The following is an 11,260-nucleotide window of genomic DNA, read 5'->3' on the forward strand; positions in this document are numbered from 1 at the left end:
TTCATATGGGAATAGATAGCTTTGGTTTCTTCATCAGAAAACTGCCTGTTGTGAAATCATTTTAATAAAGCATTTTTTTTGCATTGACATGTGGAAGAAAAAGTATGCTAATCTCTATTTCCATCAAATGCACCCATAACATTAGGTTATTTGGACCACCTGGTTGTGGCACGCTACTGTCACCTGCTGGCAGCACACCCATTTCATAAGGTCAGATTTTGTCTGTTTATCTTAGGAAATGAAAAAAAGTCCTTTGTTGGAAATTACAACTATAGTATGAAAATCTTGCAATGGTAAGAAATATCATACAATGTGGTCAATGGCAAGAAGTAGTTAATAATATATTTGCCCCAGAACACTATGATAATTACAGTGCTATAAACAAATGGATATATTAAGTAAAGAAGGGGTGAGTAAAAACAAAAATCAGAGAATAAAATATGATGCATTGGTAACATGGGAATAGACTCAACATGAGGGCTACATTTTTTTCTTGGCTTACTTAATGGAGGTCATTTAGTCCTGTGCATGAGTGCTTCATATTCATTCTCCCATACCTCCTTAGTAATATTTTATTTTATTTTCCAATTACATGTAAAGATTGTTTTCAACATTCATTTTTGTAGGATTTTGAGTTTCAAATTTTTCTCCATTCTTTCCTTCACTTCTCCCCAAGATGGCAAAGAATCAGATATATGTTTAATATACACACACACACACACACACACACACACACACACACACACACACACATATATATAAAATCATGTTACACATATTTCCAAATTAATCATGTTGTAGAAGAAGAATCAGAACAAAAGTGAAAAAACACAAGAAAGAAAAAATAATAACAATAAATAAAGTGAAAATAGTATACTTTGATGTGTATTCAGACTCCATAGTTCTTTTTCTGGATGTGGAAATCATTTTCCACCATGTCTTTTGGAATTTTCTTGGATCATTGTATTGCTGAGAAGAGCTAAGTCTTTCATATTTAATTATCACACGGTGTTGCAATTACTGTGTACAATATTCTCCTGGTTTTGCTCAATTCACTCAGCATCAGTTCATGTCTTTCCAGGTTTTTCTGAAATCTACCTGCTCATCACTTCTTATGGTACAATAGTATTCTATCACTTTCATATACCACAACTTGTTGAGCTTTTCTCCAATTGATGGGCAGTCCTTCAATTTCTAAGACTTTGCCACTACAAAAAGGGCTGCTATAAATATTTTTGTACAAGTGGATTTGTTTTCCTTTTTTATGATCTCTTTGCAACATAGACCTAGTAGTGATATTATTGGGTCAAAGGATGCGCACAGTTTTATAGCTCTTTGGGCATAGTTCCAAATTACTTTCCAGGATAGTTGAATCAGCTCACAATTCCACCAAAAATGTATTAGTGTTCCAGTTTTCCCACATCTTCTCCAACTTTTATACTTCTCCTTTTTTATTATATTATCCAGTCCGATAGGTATGAGGTGGTATCTCAGAGTTGTTTTAATTTGCATTTCTCTAATCAATAGTGAATTAATTAGATTTTTTTTTGCATGACTATAGGTAGCTTTAATTTCTTCATCTGAAAACTGTTCATATCCTTTGACTATTTCTTAATTGGGGAATGACTTGCTTTCTAATAAATTTGATTCACTTCTCTATTTTAAAAATGAGGCCTTTATCATAAACACTGGCTCTAATGTCCTTCATTCTCAAAAAGGTCCATGACATTAGGGTGATGTCATGACTTGCACTGGATTGGATTTATTTATTTATTTTTAATTATAAAAGTATTTTGTTATTTTCCAGTTACAAGTAGAGATAGTTTTCAACATTTCTTTTTATAAGATTTCCAGTTTCAAATTTTTCTCCCTCCATACTCTCCCTCACCCCACCCCAAGACACTAGTGATTTAGAGCATTTTTTTCATATGGCAACAGATAGCTTTGATTTCTTCATCAGAAAATTGCCTGTTCATATCTTTTGACCATCTCTCAATTGGGGAATGACTTGGATGCTTATAAATTTGATTTAGTTCCTGATATATTTCATAAATGAGGCCTTTTTTGGGAACACTATCTGCAAAAATTGTTTCCCAGCTTTCTGCTTCCCTTCTAATTTTGGCTGCATTGCTTCTGTTTGCACAGAAACTTTTAAATTTAATATAATCAAAATCACCCATTTTGCATTTCATAATATTCTCTATCTTCTGGTTGGTCATAAATTGTTCTCCTTTCCAAAGTTATAAGAGTTAAACTATTCCTTCCTCTACGAATTTACCTATGGTATCACCTTTTATGTCTAAATCATGTACCCATTTTTTTTTCTTTCTTTTTTTTTTTTAGTGAGGCAATTGGGGTTAAGTGACTTGCCCAGGGTCACACAGCTACTAAGTGTTAAGTGTCTGAGGCCGGATTTGAACTCAGGTACTCCTGACTCCAGGGCCGGTGCTCTATCCACTGCGCCATCTAGCTGCCCCCTCACGTACCCATTTTGACCTTATTTTAGTGTAAGGTGTAAGATGTTGGTCTATGCCTAGTTTCTACCATACTATCTTCCAGTTTTCCCAGCGGTTTTTATCAAATACTGAATTCCTATGCCAGAAGCTGGAGTCTTTGGGTTTATCAAACAGGACCTTACAAAAGTAATTTACTACTGTGTCTCCTGTGCCTAACCTATTGCATTGACCTCGCACTCTATTTCTTAGCCAGTACCAAATAGTTTCGATGAGTGCCACTTTATAGTAAAGCTTCAGATTTGGGACAGCTAGCTCACCTTCCTGTGCATTTTTTTCATTAGTTTTCTTGATATTCTTGACCTTTTGTTTTTCCCGATGAATTTTGCTATTTTTTCTAGCTGTATAAAATAATTTCTAGGTAGTTCGATTGGCATGGCACTGAATATGTAAATTAATTTAGGTAGAAATGTTATTTTTATTATATTAGCTCAGTCTATCCATGAGCAATTAATATTTTTCCAATTATTTAGATCTGATTTGATTTGTGTGAAGAGTGTTGTAATTAGGGCAGCTAGGTGTCTCAGTGGATAAAGCACCAGCCCTGGATTCAGGAGGACCTGAGTTCAAATCCAGCCTCAAACACTTAACACTTACTAGCTTTGTGACCCTGGGTAAGTCCCTTAACCCCAATTGCCTCACAAAAAGAAAGAAAGAAAGAAAAGTGTTGTAATTGTATTCATAGAGCTCCTGGGTTTATCTTGGCAGGTAGACTCCCAAATATTTCATATTGTCTATATTTACTTTAAATGGAATTTCTTTTTCTATCTCTTGCTGCTGGTCTTTGTTGGTCATGTATAGAAATGTTGATGATTTCTATGGATTTATTTTATATCTTGCTACTTTGCTAAAGTTGTTAATTGTTTCAAGTAATTTTTGAGTTGATTCTCTAGGATTCCCTAAGTATGCCATTATATCACCTCAAAGAGTGATAGTTTTGTTTCCTCCTTGCCTATTCTAATTCCATTAATTCCTTTTTCTTCTCTGATTGCTAAAGCTAACATTTCTAGTACAATATTAAATAATAGAGATGATAATGGACATCCCTGTTTCATCCCTGATCTTATTGGGAAGGGCTCTAACTTATCTCTATTGCATATCATGCTTGCTATTTTAAGGAAAGCTCCACCTATTCCTATGCTCTCAAGTGTTTTTATTAAGAATGAGTGCTTTATTTTTCAAAAGCTTTCTCTGCATCTATTGAGGTAATCATATGATTTTGGTTAGTTTTCTTATTGATGTGGTTAATTATGTTGATAGTTTTCCTAATACTGAACCAGCTCTGCATTCCTGGTATAAATCCCACCTGGTCATAGTGTATTATCCTGGTGATCGATCACTTCTTGTAATCTCCTTGCTAATATCTTCTTTAAAATTTTTGCATCAATATTCATTAAGGAAATTGGTCTATAATTTTCTTTCTCTGTTTTGGCTATGCCTGGTTTTGGTATCAACATCATATCCCTGGAGATTTTTTCTTAGGGAGTTCATTAATGGCTTGTTCAATTTCTTTTTCTAACATGGGCTTATTTAAGGATTTTATTTCCTTTTCCTTTTATTTCCTGGGAAATTTGTATTTTTGTAATCCATTTCATTTAGATTTTTAAATTTATTGGCATATATTTGGGCAAAATAATTCCTAATTATTGCTTTAATTTCCATTTCATTGGTGGTGAAATCATCCCTTTCATTTTTGATACTGGTAATTTGGTTTTCTTCTTTCTCTTTTTTTTTGTTCAAATTAGCCAGTGGTTTCTCTATTTTATTGTTTTTTTTTATAAAACTAGCTCTTTGTTTTATTTATTAATTTTATAGTTTTCTTGCTTTCAATTTTATTAATTTCTCTGTTAATTTTCAGGATTTCTAATTTAGTATTTAATTGGGGATTTTTAATTTGTTCTTATTCTATCTTTTTTAGTTGCATGCCCAATTCTTTGATCTCTTCTTTCTCTTTTTTATTGATGTAAACGTTTACAGTTATAAAATTTCCCCTGAACACTCCTTTGGCTGCACCCCATAAGTTTTGGTATGTTGTCTCATTATTGTCATTCTCATGGTTGAAGTTATGTATTGTTTCTATGATTCGTTGTTTGGCCCACTCATTCTATAGAATGAGATTATTTAGTTTCCAATTAATTTTCAGTCTACCTTTTCATGGCTCTTTATTACATGCAATTTTTATTGCATCATGAAATGGGAAGGATGCATTTACTATTTCTGTCTTTCTACATTTGACTGAGGTTTTTGTGCCTTAATACATAGTCAATTTTTGAAAATGTGCTATGTACTGCTAAGAAAAAGGTATATTCCTTTCTATCCCCATTCAATTTTCTCTAGACATCTATCATGGATTGGATTTAAGTGAGAGAGAAGGCTGTACAAGGTCACCAACCTCATTTTCTCCTCCAGAGCCATCTGGTTGAAGTGACAAGATATATATCAGGATGATTTGAGATGATCCCAGATATTTAAAGCAATTGGGGTTAACTGACTTGCTCAGGGTAACACAGCTAGTAAGTGTCTGGGGTGAGATTTGAATTCAGGTCCTCTTGACTCCAGGGCCTGTTCTCTATCTACTGTAACACCTTGTTGCCTCTATATGACCATGGCAGAGGCACTTAGAAGTGCCGTGAGTGGACTGATAAAATAAGACAGAGAGCCTGGAGATATTGATGGTGTACCATTTCTTTTTTTATTTCTTTTTTTAAATAGAATTTTATTTTTCAAAATATATGTAGAAACAAATTTTAACATTAATTTTTAAAAACTTTGTGTTCCAACTTCTCTTCCTCCCTCCCTTCCCACCCCTTACCCACAAGAACTCAAGCAATTCAAAATAAGTTATATGTGAGTAGTCATGGAAAACATTCCCACATGAGGTAGGTTGTGAGGGAAAACATTCAAAATACCCCAAAACTTCAGATTAAGGAATTGTCAAAGGGGAAAAATGTTTTTTAAAAACGTGTTCCTGGGGCAGCTAGATGGTGTGGTGGATAGAGCACCAGCCCTGGATTCAGGAGGACCTGAGTTCAAATCTGGCCTCAGACACTTAACACTTACTGGCTGTGTGACCCTGGGCAAGTCACTTAACCCCAATTGCCTCACCAAACAAAAAATGTGTTTACATCTGTTTTCAGATACCATCAGTTCTTTCTCTGTAGATGGGTTGCAATTTTCATAAGTCCTTCAGGGTTATATTGGGTCATTGCCTTGCTGAAAATAAACACATGCTTCCCAGCAGATCATCTTACACTATTGCTGTTATTTTGTATACAATGCATTTCACCCTGCTTCAGTTCATGTAGGTCTTTCCAGGATTTTCTGATAGTCTCCTGTTCATCATAACCTGCATATAGTACCTTAAACTTCACAGAGAATTTTCATCATAATAGCCCAACAAAGTAGGTACCATACGTTTTGCCATTATAATCAATCATCATAACTATTTTCCTCCATCCTATTCCCTTCCCATGATATTTACTCTATTTTCTATCTTCTTTTAACCTATTCCTCCTCAAAAGTGTTTTACTTCTGACTGTCCCCTCCCCTGCTCTGCACTCCCTTTTTTCACCCTTCCATCCTTATCCTCTTCCCCTCCTACTTTCCTGTAGGATTAAATATATTACTCCTCGTAATTGGATGTCAATGTTATTCCTTCCATGAATCCACTCTGATGAGATTAAGGTCTTTGAGCTAATTCTGTGTTCTAAATTTTTCTTCCTCCCTGTCTCCTCAACCCTCCCTATGAAATCAAAAAATTCAATATATCATACTCGTGCAGTAATGCAGAACATCTTCACCTTCCTTAAAAGTGTTTTGCTTTTTACTATCCTCTCTTCCAATCTGCCCTTCCCTCCTTCCCCTCTTCCCCCCTTATCTCCCTCCCCTCCCTCAGGGTAAAAATATATTACTATACCTACTTGAGTATGTATGTTAGTCCTTCTTTGAGCCAATTCTGATGATATTAAGGTTCACTCACTCCCCAACTCCTTCCCCCTCTTCCCATCCCCTCCATAAGCTTTTTTCTTGTTTCCTTCATGTGAACTACCTCTCCCCAGACCATCTCTCCCCTTCCTCCTCTCCCAGTCTATTTCTCCTACACCTCAACCCTATTTTAAAGATGTCATCATGGGTTAGTTAGGTGGCACAGTAGACAAAGCACTGGCCCTGGACTCAGGAGGCCCCAAGCCCAAATCTGGCCCCAGACATAAGACACCCCACCCTGTCTGCCCCACAAAGAACAAAACATAAATGCTTTATAGATACCATCCCTTCATATTCAATTCAGACCTGTGTCTTATCTGAATTCCTTACTAAGATAGTTCTTATGAGTTTGAAGTATTATCTTCCCATGTAGGAATGTAAACAGTTTGATCTTTTAATATCCCTCATGAAGTCTTCTTCCTGTTTACCTTTTTATGTCTCTCCAGGGTCTTGTATTTGAAAGTCAGATTTTCCATTCAGTTCAGGTCTTTTCATCACAAATGACTGAAAGTCCTCTTTCTCATTGAAATTCCATTTTTTCCTCTGAAAGATTATGATTAGTTTTGCTGGGTATGTGATTTTTAGCTGTAGTCCCAGTTCCTTTGCCCTCTGAAATATCATATTCCATGCCCTCTGGTCCTTTAATGTAGAAGATGCCAGATCTTGTTTTATCCTTATTGGAGCTCCACAGTATTTGAACTCCTTTTTTCTATCTGCTTGCAATATTTTCTCCTTGACCTGGTAGTTATGGAATTTGGTTATAATATTCCTGGAGGTTTTCTGTTTGGGATCTCTTTCAGGAGGTCATTGGTAGATTCTTTCAATTTCTATTTTAGCTTCTGCTTCTAGAATATCAAGGTAATTTCCCCTTACAATCTCTTGGAGGATGGTGTCTAAGCTCTTGTTTTGGTCATGGTTTTCAGGGAGTCCAATGTTTTTTAAATTATCTCTCCTAGATTTGTTTTCCAGGTCAGCTGTTTTTCCAAGGAGATATTTCACATTGCCCTCTATTTTTTTCATTCAATTGGATTTGCTTTACTGCGTCTTGGTTTCTCATAAGGTCACTAGCTTCCGTTTGTTCAATCCTAATTCTTAGGTTATTATTTTCATCATACAGTTTTTTAATCTCCTTTTCCATCTGGCTTTTCAAACTGTTGACTTTTTTCTTATGACTCTTTCATCACTCTCATTTGTTTTTCCATTCTTTCCTCCCTATCTCTACACCTTCCTTCTATTTCTCCTATTTTTTCTTCAAAGTCACTTTGGAGAGCTTCCATGGCCTGAGACCAGTTCATATTTTTGTTGGAAGCTTTGGATGTTGGAGTTTTGACCCTATTATTATCTTCTTCTGAGGGTGTATTGTGGCCTGCCTTTCCCCCAAAGAAGTTTTTGATGGTCTTCTGCTTTCTCTGCCTACTCATCCTGGCTTACTATTTTTTGGCTTTTAACTCCTTCTTAAAGTGTAGTGCTGCTTCCAGGACACACTGTTCGAGCTACAATGTGGCCCAGGGGGTGATTGGGCTTTTTCTCAGCCTGCCTGGCCTGTGAATAACCATGGCTGCTTTCTCATTGACCCAGAAACAAAAGTCTGATTGATCTCTGATTCTCTATGGTCGGAAGCTTGGCATGCCTGCGCCCCTCCCCCATTGGGCCACGACCACTTGATTCAGCCCACTGGTTCAGACCCAGGGTGCTTTGCCCCAACTCCAGCAGACACTTCACCTCGGCCTACTGCTGAACCCCCTCACCAGTCCGTGATCAGAGCCTTAGAAGTTCTGGTGCTGAAGACTCTGACAGGTGCTGGAAGCACTGTCCCTGACTGGGTCCAGACTGCACATTGAGCTGTTCAGCCTGATCAGTAGGTGATGGGAATTACCCTCTTTTGCTGAGAAATAGTCTCACTCTGTTCTTATGTGCATTAGGCTGTTCTGGGTTTTTTTTTTTTTTTACCATTTCAAGGAAGAATGTGGGTCTAAACTAGGGTAGAGTCTCAGTATTGCAGGGAATTATAAAAAAGAAGTAGATTCAAAGGTTCAGATAAACGAGGAGAACTAATCTCTCTCATGGGAGTTTGGAAAAGAATTAGTTAGCTCTTAACTGCAAAGAGGTTTTTATTCTCAGAGATAGGCATTTTAGAAAAATATCATCTCATAATTATTTCCTTTTTCTAGTGTCCTTCATCCTAATGTCTAACACAAAATATTGGCATCTAAAAATGCTGTTGTTGTCTCTTCTCCATGGTGATCTCAATTTGGGTACATTAAGAAGCAATCAGAAAGATTTTGACACTTATAGGCATAAAACTATATCTCCTTAGCAAGGAGGGGGCAAATTTTTCAAAGTATGCCATTGTAGTAGGTTGGATCTCCTTATCTGTGTGAAATAACTCTTCTGAGTCACAATTCTTAATGAATATTTATTACATTTAGGGATGCCCCTGGACAATCCACATGCAAGAATTTCAGGCATGCAGAATGGGATTGCCTCTAAAACCTTCTCCATTGGGCTGTTATATTTCATTCTCCCTTTGTACCCTGCTGCATCTTATGAAATACAAAATGTAATGAAACATTCAAGTGTTTGACATTCTCCTGGTGGGGTTTGCAGGAATGCAGAAGTGTGCACTTGCTGCAGCTCTCAATTCATTTGTCTCCTCTGCCTTCTGAGAAGGGTTAGAAACCAGCAGGATATCCAAGAAGTACTATAGTTTATAAGAACCATTTTAACAGCCAAAGAGATTCAACCTAATGCTAGGTACATAGTGTGATAAATGCCCCACATCCCTAAAGAGATACAGTTTTATTCCTCCTTTAAGTTTAGTCTTGAAGGAAGGCAGAAGAGTAAGAAGCAGAGGTAAGGAATGGGAGCATTATATCATGACAGACAGCAAATGGAATTGAACACATTCAGGAAGTGGAGTGTGTGAGGAACAGAAAATGTGGCTAGATTCTAGGACTAGTAGAAGGAAGTATAAAAATAAATATCACATCTGAGCAGAGTTCAACCCCGTCATCATGTTGACACAGACCCTAGGCACTCTGTGCCAGAGGAACTTACCCCCAAGGCTCCAAACCAGCTTCAACACCAGCATCTTCTGGAACTAAGCTTACAGTTCAGTGAGAGGGCTGAATAGTTGGCCAGAGGGGAAAATACAGGGTTGTCTGCAGGACCTAAGGAGGAATTTTGCTATCCTACCCCATCAGGGAACCAGGAAGAAATCTTGAGGGGTGGGAGGCCCAGGTGAGGGAGGGGCACAGGCTCGTTTCAGCTAAGAACCACCACAGCACACAAAACTGTGCTGGCTGGTTAATTAGCAAGTTGGCTTGAGGTTATCTTTGGACCAGAGAACAGACCAGGTGAGAGAAAAAAACTACTCTCCCTCAAACCAAAACACATGGGACCCTCTGAAGCTGGGGACAGTGTAGCTTGGAAGTAGGGACCCACTATAAAAGGGAGTTAAAAGAAAAGTAAAAGAAGGCAAGGTGAGCAAGAAAAGAAAATTAAGAACAATAGAAAGTTTCTTTAGTGACAAGGAAGATCAAGGTGCACCATCAGAAGAGAATAATCTCAGGGCCCCCACATCCAAAGCTTCCAACAAAAATATGAATTGGTCTCAAGCCATGGAAGCACTCAAAAGGGACTTTGATGAGAAAGTAGGAGAGATAGAAGGAAGATTTAGAGAGTTGGAGGAAAGAATAGAAAGATAAATGAGAGCAATGCAGGAGAGTCATGAGAAAAAAAGTCAACAGCTTGAAAAGCCAAATTGAAAAGGAGATACAAAAGCTCTCTGAAGAAAATAGTTGCCTAAGAATTTAGACTGAACAAATGGAAGCTAGTGACTTTATGAGAAACCAAGAAACGGTAAAGCAAATCCAAATTATTTAAAAAAATAGAGGGCAGGGCGCAGCTAGGTGGCACAGTGGATAAAGCACTGGCCTTGGATTCAGGAGTACCCGAGTTCAAATCCAGCCTCAGACACTTGACACTTAACTAGCTGTGTGACCCTAGGCAAGTCACTTAACCCTCATTGCCCTGCAAAAATAAAAAACAAAATAAAACAAAAAAAAATAGAGGGCAATATGAAATATCTCCTTGGAAAAACAGCTGACCTGGAAAATAGGAATAGGAGAGATAATTAGAAAATCACTGGACTACCTGAAGACCATGACCAAAATAAGAGTTTAGACAATAAGTTCCAAGAGATTGTCAGGGAAAATTGCCTTTATATTCTAGAAGCAGAAGGCAACATAGAAATTGAAAGAATGTACCAATCACCTCCTGAAAGAGATCCCAAAAGGAAAACCTCCAGCAGTATTATAGTCAAATTCCAGAACTCCCAGGTCAAGCAGAAAATATTACAAACAGCTAGAAAATAGGAATTCAGGGGCAGCGTGGTGGCACAGTGGATAAAGCACCAGCCCTGGATTCAGGATGACCTGAGTTCAAATCCGGCCTCATATACTTGACACTTACTAGTTGTGTGACCCTGGGCAAGTCACTTAACCCTCATTGCCCCACCAAAACAAAAACCTAAAACAAAAACAAAAAAAATAAACAAAAAGGAATTCAAATACAGTGCAGCTAAAATAAGGATAAAACAAGGTCTAGCAGCATTTACATTAAAGGACCAGAGGACATGGAATATGATATTCCAGAGGGCAGAGGAACTGGGACTACAGCCAAGAATCATCTAAACAGCAAAACTGATTATAATCTTTCAGAGGAAAAAATGGGACTTCCATGAAAAAGAGGAGTATCAAGCA

The sequence above is a fragment of the Dromiciops gliroides genome, chromosome 6 (genome assembly GCF_019393635.1).
Source record: "Dromiciops gliroides isolate mDroGli1 chromosome 6, mDroGli1.pri, whole genome shotgun sequence".
Taxonomy (NCBI): domain Eukaryota; kingdom Metazoa; phylum Chordata; class Mammalia; order Microbiotheria; family Microbiotheriidae; genus Dromiciops; species Dromiciops gliroides.